Consider the following 14,267-nt stretch of genomic DNA (forward strand, 5'->3'; position numbering starts at 1 on the left):
CGACCAGCTGCACCTGGCGGCCCCTGAGGGGTGGGAGAGGGGGTGCAGCGCCAGGGGGTACACACACACGTACGTGTGCACACACACTTTATACACACACACGACACAGACAACCCTGAGGCTGCAATGATCTCTATATATAGATATATAGGGAAACCTTCATGTCTCAACATACATACATATATACATATACATACACATATAGACATGTTTATATACCCACACATATATATACATATATATATATATAGACAGGTTTATACACCCACACACACATATATATCTATACATATATATACACACACAAATATATATACAGTACATACATATATATATATATTTTTATATATATAAAAGGATCATTGCAGCCTCAGGCTTGTCCTGTCTCCTCTGTGAGGAGATTTTTTTTTATTTTTTTTTAATGTTTCCGTGTTGCAAACCAGATTGGCCAAGTCAATTCCAAATCCGTGAGCCAGCCCAGAGCCGTAAGCGGCCTTACTACCGGCAAACATCCTCCACCCCACCTGGGGCTTCAGATGTTTCCAAATCCTTTGGCGGGCATCCTACTTGCAGGCCCGAGCCCGGAGGCTCTGGGGTTCGGATGCCCCTGAGTTTTGCTTGCCCTCAGCCGTAAGGCCCCAGGAGGAGTCTCCCCTTTCCATAAAGTGGGCAGAAAGCCAAGGTTAACTATGCATTACCTACACGGGCACTATCCCATGCCACCAGAGCAGTCTTTCCTGAGGACGTGCACAAGAGCTGCCACTGACAGCCTCAGACCACCGCTGCATCCTGCCCAGTGCCGTGTCACCCCGGGGCAGCGAGCCGAGGCTGAAAGGGAGAGTGAGCGGGGTCTGAGCAGGGTTTCCACCCCTGTTCCTCTCCGCCAGCATTTCAGGGCTAGAAGCTGTGACTCAGAGGCTGTGCCCCTCATGCCCAGGCTTGATAGCCACGAATGCTCCTTTCCTCCACACTGTCCAATCCCTTTTTGAAGCTGTCGCCACCAGTTCCACACTTGAATGACACATGGTGTGAAAAAGCATGGTAGCAGGGGGTTGCACTGGGGCACTTGCACCCACTTTGATGCCTGCTCTGCCCATGGCGTAGCTGGGAGAGAGCTAGCTGAGCTCTGGACTGCAGGATTCCTGGACTGCTGGCTCTTGACCTTGTGGGACTCGATGCACTCCTCATTAGACTTGAGGCACCCCCTGTGCAGCTTTGATGAACCAAGTAGCACCCCCTTTTAAAGACTATTTTATATTTTGCTGTGCATGGCTCCATCTAGAATTTTGCAAAGGCGGGTTGCAGATGGTGAGGTGCATTATCCCGTATGAAACAACACGTTTTTCTCCAGTTAAAAAAATAAATGAGAAGCTTTACTAATATTCTACTCATACACAAGTAATATCAGCAAGTACACAAGCAGATACAGGGGAGAGTTAACCAGCAGGTAGCCACCAGCCAACATACAACAAACCAACCAGCACAAATCTACAGGGTAGATTCATTACTCATTGGTTAGGCAGAAGGCAGGGCACATTAGAGATTAACTGGCTGAATCCAGGCAGGCTCCAGTCCAGAGAGATCACAAGCTAAGGCTATGATACTGCCAATGCTTACAAACATCCCTGACTTTGTATGTGAAGAGGCCACTGGATTCCAACGGGGCTGTACTCATGCATAAACATGGCCAAGTGCACAAGTGTTTACAAGATCAGGACTTTGGTTAGGACTAGATGCAGCAAATGCATGGGAAAAAAAACCTAGGAAGGAAAGAATGAGGTTAAGATAGAATGAACTAGTTATTAGACCTCACGAGACCTCCTCAGGTCACCACCTTGCTAGCCAATGCCGGCAGATAGTGCTTTGCAGACATTTGTCTTAAGAAGGATCTGAAGTCAGAGACACATAGTGACTCTTCCCAGGGAGCTTTTTCCAATGATATGAAGGAAAAAGCCCCAAACATCAAGATAAAAGCAACCTGACAACCTGAATTTGAAATTCCTTTTTCCAATCATCATGCGGGATGTGCAAATAAAGAGGAGGGTCATAAATAAGCCAGATCAATATCCAAGGTGCTTTTAGCACGGTCCAACAAGATTGTCCCAACCTCCCGTGTTCTCTGGATGTCATCTTATGTTTTATAAATCACTTTCAGAAGTTTCTACTCCAAGTCAGCCTGCGGTCCTGAAACACTGGACTATGGCCGACGCTCCATTTGGGCTGAAATAACCTTTTTTGGGCAAGAGGTGCCTGTAGAGTGCCTCTCAGGTCACACGGGAGAAATAATGGTACATTTTGGAGCAGATCAAATTCAAGCTCAAATCAATGGTATGCAAACATGGCTAACACACTTTTGGTGTGGGAATCAAGCTTCTCACCTCTTGCATTACCTTCCTTAGCCATGTTAGTCAGAAGAAGTACAATGAGCCAGAAGAGGAGACGTGCCCAGAAGAGGGATTATATTTCATATGCGGGCAGGTACATAACCAAGAGATGTAAGGAGCGCTAGTGATGGGGCAGTAAAAAAGAAGGGAGGAACTTCCTTGTGAGAGTTAGCGCAAGGGGTATATACACAACATGGTATAATACAGAAAGAGCAGCTTTAATGACCTTAGCAGGCCTGCCTTTGGTACAAAACTTACAGTCCTTTTTCTTGGGAGCAGCAGCCAGAGGCACCAAGATCAGAAGAATGAACAGTTTATACGCATGCCTATCTATCTTCCCCAAGGCTTACCATTTCCCAGAAGGCTTGGGAAGACACCAGCTGCTTGAGACACTCCTGCAGGGCTTGCCTGTCTGTCCATGTCAGTCTGTTTCTCCCACGAACAGCTCAGTGACAGCTCCCCTTCCCACTTGCTCTCTCCAGGGAGTCACGTTAACTGTTTAATAACTCTCTAAGCTCCCAAACTTGCCCAACTAGCTGTGTGACTTGACTGAGGCCTGGCAGTAGCATCTCCCTAGTTAATAAGGGCTGGGCTGTTCTCTTGTAATTGCCTCTCAAGAGTTTGTTGAGAGGCTGGTTATGGTATTTAGGGCTATTTAGGGCTACTGTGTTCGTTTGCTCTTCAGTATTTCTCACACACACCCCCGCCCCCATTATTAAATTAATACAGCCATACAGGGCCATGTATTTAATAACCCAGTATAGCCAGATAGGCACGGTCTCAAAACAGCAGGCACAAAAGTATTACAGATCATTATGTATTACAGATTATGATGCAGAGGCTACCACATCTCTGCCACATCTCCCTGGTCTTGCATTATGAGAATGAGCATTTCTGTTCACACGCACTACCTGGGGAATAATCCACGGTGCTTTACAGCACTTGTTATTTGATACTGTTTATTGATTTTTTTGCATAACTAGATCAAATCTCTTTCTCTCTGCTGGAGAAAATAGCTTCTGGTTTTATATTTGGAACAGCGTATTAAGCCCATCTCAGAGTTAGATGTTAGGTACTCACTAAAGCCTAGAAATGTTCTCGGAGCTAGACACATGTCTGATCAATAATTTTATTATCCTTTGGGCATCGCTTTTCTGTGCCGCTGAAATGAAATTCAAGTTTGCATTTAAAAGAACGCAATATAGGACTGTATGATGCAGTCCTCTCAAATGGTTTAGACCTGCTCTTAGACCTGCTCCTTCTTGTCAAAAAGTTAAACAAAACCACACTTTTTGTCTCACTACAGGGCCTCTTACCCTGCTCCACTGAAGCTCAGAGAGGATTTCCAGTGACTGAAGTAGGGGTTGGATCTGGCACCGAGTGAGGATTCAGTATGCTGTCTCTCGCCCTGAGAACATCCCTCATGTCTTTTGAGGTTCACTCATTGATTTGGGAATCCGTCTTTGGAACCGAATCCCACCTCAAATGGTGTTATGGCTGATAAGTATGAATCCAGTCTATCCACAGGATTCAAATAAGCTTCTGGTACCTGGGAGAGCAAGTTGAAACAACATCTTGAATAAAGGTTTCACAGGCTCCGAAAGAAAGAAATGCCTTTCCCTAGCCAGGCTTCCACTCTGAAGGTGTTACCTGGGAATGTTAGTGGGACTAGAGTCAGCCATCCGTGTCTACAACTACTTATAGACTTAGCCCTTGATTCAGCAAAGCACATAAGCCGCTAAGAAATTCTCATCAACCTCAACAGTTAATCACGTGCTTCAACTTAAGCATGTGCGTAAGCACTTGGCTGAAGCAGGGTGGACTGTTCCTAGGCTTAGAGCTATGCTTCTAGGCTTCCAGGGCCTTGGTGTTGTTAATAGCATCCGAGGAATATTTATTGCAAAAGCAAGGGGGTTTCCTTTTCATGTAAGATGTGCTCAGGGAAGGGTCAAATGTCAGAAATAATTACTGAGCATCTGGAAATTATTGTGCAACTTCTAAGATGCTGCCTTTAATTAAGAACGTCCACCAGAAATCTCTCTCTTGTTCATTAGAGCACACGCTTTTACCTCAGGTTAAGTTGCCTGCATGTGCTTTGAAAGACCCTTTCACAGTCCATGTGGAAATCCTCTACTGGCTGTCATTTGCAGGGTCCCTAGCGTGAGCCCTTCCTTTTCAGAAACAGCTTTGGTGTATCAGGCTGGATGACTCAGAGGTGTGGTAATGAGATATGAAGCATTCGCAGGCCTGCTGATGGCATAGGAAACCATTAATAATATAGGCCCTAAGTGCTTTTGCAGCTGTCTTTCACCCTACAACTCTCCATAGGGTTGTCTTCTTTCATCTGCTTATTACATTTATCAGAATGGCCTCAGTGCTGGCTTGTCTTTCCCTTGCCTACTGCTTTTCTCTACCTTTTCCTTCTCATTAGATGCTTAGGTTGCAAGCTCCTTGATGGCACTTTCATGTGCATACCGTGTCTACAACCGAGTGGTCCTTGAAGCATAACTGAAGCCTCTGGGCATTAATACAATCCACATAATAATAAATAATTAAGCCAACACCTGGGACTTTGTCCATTCGGGACCTTCTCCATGCCGGGCTGTGCCTGAACCCATGCTGACTTCAGTCCCTCAGTACCTGTCCCCAGCTTTCAGGGTAAAGAAACTCCTATTAGGGTGAGATCAGCTTGGTCCTTTCTTCTCTCTGCCTCACTACAGTAGAAGATTCACATTTTGCATGGGGCAGTTACGTCAAAATGCTGGGCAAAGAGCTGTTCCTAGATACACACTGGAAATGCCAACAACTAGAAGCATAACATGACGTGATTGATCGTGCGTGGAACATTATTTATCTAGGGAGAGAAGAAAATTATTTATCTAGGGAGAGCTCAGAAGAACATTATTTATCTAGGGAGAGATCAGGAATCTCCACTGGACAAGGAAGGAAGAGTCATGGGGTAGAGGCAAGATGGGGGAGAGAGCATTAAAGTCCAAAGCTAGATCCTCAGTCTGTGCAAATCAGTGCAACTCAAGGAAGTGATGCATTTATTCCATGTGTAGGCCTCACCCTGGTAGCTCCAGTGAAATGAGCACTGAGACATTCCTGTGCCTTATCTGGCCCTTGAGTAGCAGTTCTGACAGCCTGGTGATGGGTGCCATGCAAGAGCTACATAGGGAGAGACACTATTGATATATTTTTTTCCGGCATGGGTAGCATTTCCTGTCTTTTCAGAGGGGCCAGCATAAAACCTAGGCATGATTTCAAGCCCTCTTGGGATGCCACACTAAGGCTTCAATGGCAATTGAAGCGGGGAGAGGGAAGGAAGCTGGCTAACCATGCTGACTTTCTGCATCGAGGGCACCCCCAGCCACCTTACAGTGGTTGATGAGTTAGTGAAATGAGGCTGTGTCCTCAGAATGGGGGAAACCTTCATGCCTCAACTTGTAGGAAGGGACAGAGCAACTGTATGAAGTGGAGGGAAAGGGCATAGTCCTCCCAGCTCATCATTGCTTCATCCTGGTGCATACCGAGTGACTTTGTCTTCTGCAAACATAACCCCCACACCATACATGCAAACAGAGCCTTTCACCCCCACACCACCGGCTGGGCTCCAGCCCAGCTCCGCTGACCCAAAGGCATTTAAGGCATCTCTGAATCTTTAGGTGCCTAAATACCTTAGAAAATCCAGCCCTTAGAAACTGAAATGTCAAGGATTGTCAAGCAATGTTGGCACTTGGAAGTCTGAGTGACTCTTGAAAAATGGGGCTTAGGCTCCTAAGTCACTTCTTGGACATTTTGCCCTTTGTGACTTGCCCCAGGTGACAGATCTCCTGAATCCCAGCCCAGTACATTCATCACCAGAACGTCTCTATCTTGCCATCTTTGGCCCATTGACTTTGACTGGGTCATTAATTTTTTTTACAGCTCTGGACTCCAAACATTTTTCAGCACGTTGCCTCTGCTCTCTCAGAACTGCAGAGCTAAGAATTCTTGTCCCTTGGAACGCGGGCTTGGAATGCGAAGGCTCAGCAAGCCGCGCTCGTGAAACTTCCCCTTGTTAATTATCACTGTTTCACAAGCGATACACGCTCCTGGTATCTTTCAAAATGCTACTTTCACTACTGTAGGTCCCGTAATTGGATTCCTCTGAATACAAAGGACTTGAGATTGATCTGATACCAATGCAGAACAGGAATGGGTCTATTAGTCTGTGGCGCTAAAACTGAGAGGCAGATCCAGCCCAGCGTGTCTGTTTGGACTGGCAGAGGGTGTCTGCTTAGCCTTGGAGATTATCTGTGTTGGCTGCATGTATTTTTTTTACAGGGGATTTTGGGTAGAAGAGGAAGGGAAGGGCTTTTATTTGCTTTCTGGTTGTAATGTCTATGCTGCAAATCCTTTGGCTGATTTGTGCTACATTTTTGTTGGAATATTTGTGCATTGCGAAAGGCCCTTGCTTCACAGCAGGGCAGGCTAGTGCTCATGCTGGAGTGGCATGCCAGGAGACAGATGGCGTGCTGGCTGAACTATGTGATGTGGAATGCTGCATTGCAACACCTGATGGCCTAAAGGCTGCTCTAAGTTGCACTGGCAGGAGAGGTCTCATCAGAAAGCTCTGCTGGCCAAGGATGAGGTGGAGTGCTCTGTAACCCTATTTGACCCCTTCCTTCTCCTGGTGTATCTTCTCCTGTCTTTGCTCTGGCCATACCACCCAGTGCCATAGCAAGGCAAAGGCGCCTTGCAAAACTGCCCTGGGCACCAAAGCGAAGGAATGCCAATATGCGCTGCCCAGCTGAGACAGGACGCAGGATGGAGCTGTGGTGGGGCGGGGTGCAGGACGGAGTGGTGAGCAACTTGTTTGAGGGGCATGACGATGGGGCAAGGGTGGTTCCCACCACTGCATGCACTCCTGGGTGAGCATGGGCAGGGGGGTGCCCCCCACATCTGTGTGCAGGGCAAGGGTGGGCTGCTGCTGTGGGCTTTGCCCCAGGCGCCAAACTTCCTTGCCATGGCACTGATACCACCTCCAGAATCTCCCATACCTAGGATTACTCACCAACTCCACTAGTTTCAGTTTAAGATCCCTTTGCACCTCTTGGGCACATCCAGATGAGCACATGTTTGCCGTGCCACATACCGCACACTCTGGAGTTCTCTGCACTGCAAGGGCATGCTGCCTGAGCATGTGCTGCTCCATTTTTTTTCCAGTTGTTTTGACCCCTGGCTAATCAGAGGTAAAAAAAAAAAAAAAAAAAGTGTGAAAAAACCCCAAAGCAGCGCATGCTTGGGCAGCACGCGCTGCTAAAAAGTGGAGCCAGGCCACTCGGAGCTGCATTGCGGCTGCTGGCCAGGCTCTGCCCAGCAGGAACGCTGTGGCAGAAGCTCCAGGAGGCCCCCAGGATCCCAGGTAAGGCTGCTGGGTCCAGCACAGTGCTGGCCCCAGCCTCCCCTACTACCCCCAGGGCAATTTGTCGCATGCCAAAGCATGCATGGCATGGGCGTTCCCCAGAGACAAGCAGCAGCGGTGCAAGGTGTGCTGCCGCTACTTGTACCCGGGGAACCAAATGTCCATGCATATCTGGACATGCCGCTTGGCTTTATTTCAGACCAGGATGGGGTATGATTGAAAGCTGTTGTTATCTAATGGCTCTTTGAGGGCCTATACGAACTAAACTGCCAATCTCATTTGAAATCTCGATAGAAAGGTGCTCCTACAAAATAAAAGCGCTTGTATTTGGCACAAATGGAGCTCTTGGCTGGTGAATGGCAAAGGCTTGAACAGGCAGAGAAAGCGAACTGCAAGGTCAAAACAAGGACATTGTTTTCTAGGACTGTCCACCCAGCACCTTTGACGAGCATTAATTCATTCCACTAAATAAAGCATGATCACCCTCATCACCGGCACGCACTGGTGATTATGGACTGGTCGTTCTGGCATCTTATCAGGTTCTTTTTTGTTCCAAGAGGGAGCTTGAGCACAGTCGTAAAATACTGTGAAATCCACAATACCCACATTCAGAGAGTCCAAGAAATATGTGTCACCTGTGACAGAGACCCAGAGCCAGCCATACAGATAGCAAAGTCACCGCAAAATGGTATCTGATACAAACAGAAGGGGCCAGCAGGATGGGGGAGGAAAAGGAAATGCAGCCAATGCTCTAAGGCTGCATAAGATAGAGGACCAGGCATTATAGCCTGTTTTGTGGTTTGTAAAGTGACCTCAAAATGGGCAGGGAACCTCTTGTATAGTTTAGTAGTTTGGTTCACCCCTGACATAAGGGTCAGCCATGCTCCCAGCACAACTTATGCCTACCTGTATCAGGGGACTGATGGCTGTGGGAGAGGGAGCAAACCTTTGCTACCTCAGATACTCCACTGGTGGCTTTCATGCCTCCAAGTGTAAGAGGCAGCACCTGCACCAGAGCAGGACCTCCCTTCATGAGTGGATGCAGCCAGCTGGCCTGAAGTCCTTTATATATTATGAGAGCACCCTGCCCCTGGTGCCACATGGGCCAACAACTTTGGGCCCTTCTGCCTCTGTCATGTGTTGTCACAGTGTGAACCTGTCTAGCTCTTGCTTCTCTCAGCTATTGTATCAGCCAGGGGTAACCACAGCAAGGGAAGTCCCTTCCTTACTCTAATTCACGCTGTGGCTAGGCCACAATAGCTGGGTCGGGCACAGCTCAGATGGAACAGGGAACTGGGACCAGAATGTGCGTGGAGCCAAATGAGTCAGAGTGTATTCACTTTGTGCTTTCTTACACCTCCATATTGGTGGATTTTCTTGCTACAAGGCCTTCCTCTGGCCTACTCCACCCAGAAGTGACACTCTAACCATAGTCTAGGTGACCACCCATCCCTAATTAGGTGGGACAGTCCCAGAATGGAAACCTCAAGTCCTGGTCCCAGGCTTCATGACCCTGGGACAGCATTTGTCCCAGATTTGCGATATCAAGGTTAGGGAAGTGGTGGGTTTCCCACCAGTTTTGTTTCGACGCTTCGTGGTCAAAACAGCAAAATCAAAATAGAACAGATATGGTTGAAACGGCCTCGAAACAAAATGAGGCAAGTCGAAACGTTTTGCTGTTTTGACACTGTTTTAACGTTTTGCCCATAGGCTATAATGGGGAAGGTTGAAACAGCCTATAACGTTGTCATTTCTGGCTGGATTGGGATGAAACTTGCAGAAATGGTAGCCCCTTCTAAGGGCATGAAGCCTGCCAAGTTTCAAGAAGATATGTGCAGGGGGTTTGAAGAACCTGCACGCCAAATTCTTGAAAGCCAAACTCATGTCACGGCTGTGTGTTACACCACAGGGGGGTCAGAACTGCAGGGGTGGTAGCTCTTACTGAGGCCACAAAGCCTGCCAAGTTTCAAGGAGATAGGTTTAGGGGTTTGGGGGAAACTACACCTCAAGCTGTGGACAAGCAAAACTCGTGCCATGGATGACACTGCGTGTGTTAAGGCGCAGCAGGGTGAAAGCTGCAGGGATGGTGGCCGTTGCTGCGGCCGTGAAGCCTGCGAGCTGTCGAGGAGATCGGTGCAGGGCTTCTGGGTTCTGCGGCCCTGCACCTCTAGCTGCTGACAGGCAAAACTCGGGTCATGGGTGCTTGTGGGACTGTCTGTCTTGGGGTACAGGGGGAGACTGCTGCAGGCCTGGCTGCTAAGCCCTGCGGTGGCCACAAAGCCTGCCAGCTGTTAAGGAGATAGGTGAAGCGGGGTTCTGGGGCCCTGCGCCCCTAGCTGCTCACAGGCAAAACTCATGACACAGGCAAAACACCTTGTTAAGGCGCGGAGCCCGGAACTGGACGCAGTACTCCAGCTGCAGTCTCACCGATGCCGAGTAGAGCAGGAGAATCTCTTCTTTGCAATGGTTTTGCCGGAGATGCATCCATTGATGCATGCCAGCATGTTGCTGGCCCTGCTGGCTACAGCATCACACTGCTGGCTCATGTTGATACTGTGGTCAATTATTACCCCTCAGGTCTTGGCGACAAGTGATGGGGGATCTTCAGTCCTACTGCCTGATGAGAGGCAGCAGTTGCACAAGCACCCATGTCACGAGTTTTTCCTGCCTGAGGCTAGGGGTGCAGGGCCCCAGAACCCCCCTGCACTGATCTCCTCAACAGCTGGCAAGCTTAATGGCCACAGCAGGGGCTAGCAGCCAGGCCTGCAGTAGTTGGCTGCTAGACACAAGACAGACACAGTTGCACAAGCACCCATGTCACGAGTTTTTCCTGCCTGAGGCTAGGGGTGCAGGGCCCCAGAACCTAGAAGTCCCTGCACCGCTCTCCTCGACAGCAGGCAGGCTTCATGGCCTCAACAGGGGCCACCATCCCTGCAGCTTTCAACCTGCTGCACCTTAACAAACACAGTGCAGTGTCACCCATGTCATGAGTTTTGCTTGTCTGCAGCTTGAGGTGCAGTTTCCCCAAACCCCTGCACCTCTCCTTGAAACTTGTCAGGCGTTCGTGCCTCAGCAGGGGCTAGCATCCCTGCAGTTTTGACTCTGCTTAACTCATACACATGACAAGTTTTGCTCTAAAGATTTTGGGGTACATGTTCTCTGAACGCTCTTCACCTATGTTCTTGAAACTTGGCATGCATCATGCCTTCAGAAGGGGCAACCACTTCTGCAAGTTTCATCCAAATCCGGCCAGAAATGACAAAGTTATAGGCTGTTTCAACCTTCCCCATTATAGCCTATGGGCAAAATGTCGAAACAGGGTCGAAACAGCAAAACGCTTTGACGGAACGGAACGGAATGGAACAGCCGTTTCAACTCGAAATAAAAGTCAAAACGAAATACTATTCTGTTGAAACTCCAAAATGCTGGTCAAAATGGAACGCTTCTGTTTCGCACAGCCCTACTGCTTGGGGCTGCTGGAAGGGGGACTCAAGGGGTGCCACATGTGTGTGCATGCCTGCACACATGCATGTGGCCAGCAAGACAGCCAAGCAGCATGGAGAGCAGCTCCCTGCAGATAAGTTTATGGGGGAAGAGGGTTTGGGGGGAAAGGGGCATGAGGGGGCCAGGGCAGGGTCGGGGTGGGGGGGACAGATTGAGGCCCCCGTGGTGAGGGAGGGAGTGTGGCAGGGGCTGGAGGCACTGCCCAGCTAGGACGGTGCATGGGGCCTGGGGCAGGGAATGGGATCAGAGTCACGGGAGGCTCATCAGGGGAGCTGAGGGGGGACAACTCCCTAGTGCTGCACACACTCCCGGGGGGGGGACATGGGGGTGCCCCCCAGATTTGTGCCCAGGGTGGATGCGGGCTGTCTGCTGTGGGCTTGGGGCTTCCTGCCCTGCTGCCCTCCCCTGGAAGCCCAGTGCTGGCCATGTGCACCTTCCTACCAGGCAGCAGCAGTGGCGGTGGCATGGAGTTGTGCCCTCTGATGCTGCTGGGCAAGCAGGAACTGCAGAGCCAGCACAGGGCTCCTGGGTGAGGGCAGCAGGGTGGGAAGCCCTGAGCCTGCAGTGGGCAGCCCACACCCCCCTCCCCCTGCACCCCACTCCACTTGGCTCTGGTCTGGCCATGCTGGGGTGGAGGAGAAGGTGGGGTGAGGAGGAGAGGTGGGCATGTGTCCCACCTCTCCATTTTAAAAAGGTGGTCACCCTACACACCAGCTTACATATGCCAGGCTCTCCATCCCCCTATATTTGGACCCAAGTAACTTATATCTTCAGTAATGACACCAAATTGTTGAGGCCAGCTGAGGGTCTATCTGATTCTGTACAGGGGATATTTGCACTGATGTGGTTACATAGATGGTGCAAACAGCTTGTGAAAGAGTGCTCTACCTCTGTGGGCACACCCCATCCCACAGCGGTGCAGTGCATCTACATCGAGTCGCCAGATATTACATCATAAGTTTCCAAAGCAGAGAGTGGCCCTGGCGGAAGCTATGATGCAGCTATTGGGAGGCAAAACAGTAGCATGGACACAAACAGTGGGCATGGGGGTCCTGGCCCAGCTCATTGTAATGTAGCTTCAGTACAGGGTTTAAAAAACAGCTGAAACCATTGCCCTACTGATGAAGGAAACACATTGTCACCCCCACAGCAGCGTGTCTGAGCAGTCTATTTATCATAGTGGATTAAGAAACACCAGTTTTTATTTTTTTGGTGGAGATAGCATGAGTAAGAGCTGACTCTGTTTTCATTGTTACCTACCATGCCCTTTTGAAAGGCAACACTGATATTACTATAATATTGTACCTTCCCTGTTGCAAACCCACATGGAGAGAGCCTATGGGACTCTTGCCAGCAGCAGCAAGAGATGTCACCCAGAGGAGCAGGATCGCTGGCTGAGCCATGCAACAGATCTGTCCCCAAGCAAAGAATGTGGGGAAGTAAAAGACACAACCAACTGCTGGCATCTGATGGCTTCAGCAAGAAAAAAAAAGAAGAGGAAGTCTGAATCCTCTTCCTGATGGACCACACAACAGCACATATGGCAGTGAATGGCACCGCTGCTGGCATTTCAGAGGAGGCAGCAAAGACTGAATCATCATGAAGTCACAGCTATCTTCTCACACAAGTAATTTTCTATAGTACTTAGTACAGTGATTCTCAACCAGGCTGCCACAGCGCCATAGTGTGCCATGCAATGTTAGCACTGGTAGGTGTGCAAACATGGTTCACAAGATAAACCTGGATTTTTCAAACAGGAACCCATAGTGTTAAAAACCTTCTGCACTGTTACGGTCTTTCTGAGCCCTACATTGTAATAAAAAAAGGGTGGAAGCTAAGAGCTGGTACTTTCCAAGGAGCGGCTCGAATCTATAAAGGGGGGGCCTTTAATTTAAACAGATTGACAACCACTGACCCAATAGCTATGACAGGCGATTCTAGAGAACTATGTAGAGAATCACAGAAAAACAGGTGCGAGGCGTCTCAATAGATCGCTTAGTCCAGCCGCTGCTCATCCCTTTCCAAACTATCCCAGAAAAATATTGGTTTAACCTGCACTTAAAAACCTCCAGCGATGGTGCTTCCATGGCCTCTCTAGGTAACCTGGTCCAGCATTTAACCGCCCTCACAGTTAGAAAGCTTTTTCTAATACATAGCCTAAATCTCCCTTGTTGCAGTTTAATCCCATTATTTCTTGTCGTGTCCCCTGTGGACACAGAACCATTCATTGCCATCCTCTTTATATAAACCCTGTTTTGTTTTTGAAGATTATCATCAAATCCTTCTCTATCTTCTCTTCTCCAGACTAAACCCTCCTAGTTCTTCCAACCTTTCCTCATACGTCAGATTTTTTAGACTTCTGATCATTTTAGTTGTTCTCTACCAGACTCTTCAATTCATCCAATGTGTGAAGAGGTAATGGATAAAGAGGTCACTAACATGCCGCTCGGCAACACATAACATAGTTCTTGGACGCTGCAGGCCTGATAAAAGTTGGGGTACGACACCCAGCTTCTTCTAGCTGTTTTTGATCTCGGCTCTGACCAGCTCCCTCCAGAACATGGTTCAGGTTCCCGGTCTGGGAAAGCCAGTACTACCATTGCCAGCGTGGTAGCCGTTCTGTGAAGAAAGGACCTGATTTTCCACTGCTTTTGACACAGTCCCTCCATTTACTTTTGGGCAAAGTGAAGGCAAAGTAGGTATAAAATGCTACCAGATCAGCAAGAAATGGATTTCAAATCCACATGGCACTGGTGAAAAAGTCTAGGCCTGGAGGAGCGGAGGAATCAGACCTACAACAGGACTTCAGGTTGCAGAGTGGTCAGTCCAAGATCTAGGGGCCAGTCATGGGCTAACACGGTTAAGGTGTACTAGTTTCTGTAGCCAGCGATGCACAAAAGGGCAGTGTGGGCAGCATCACATCCAGCTGCCCATGATTCCCCAGCCCAAATGACCAAATCTCCATTTCCTGC

This window comes from Alligator sinensis, unplaced genomic scaffold (genome assembly GCF_000455745.1).
Source record: "Alligator sinensis unplaced genomic scaffold, ASM45574v1 scaffold708_1, whole genome shotgun sequence".
Classification (NCBI taxonomy): Eukaryota; Metazoa; Chordata; order Crocodylia; family Alligatoridae; genus Alligator; species Alligator sinensis.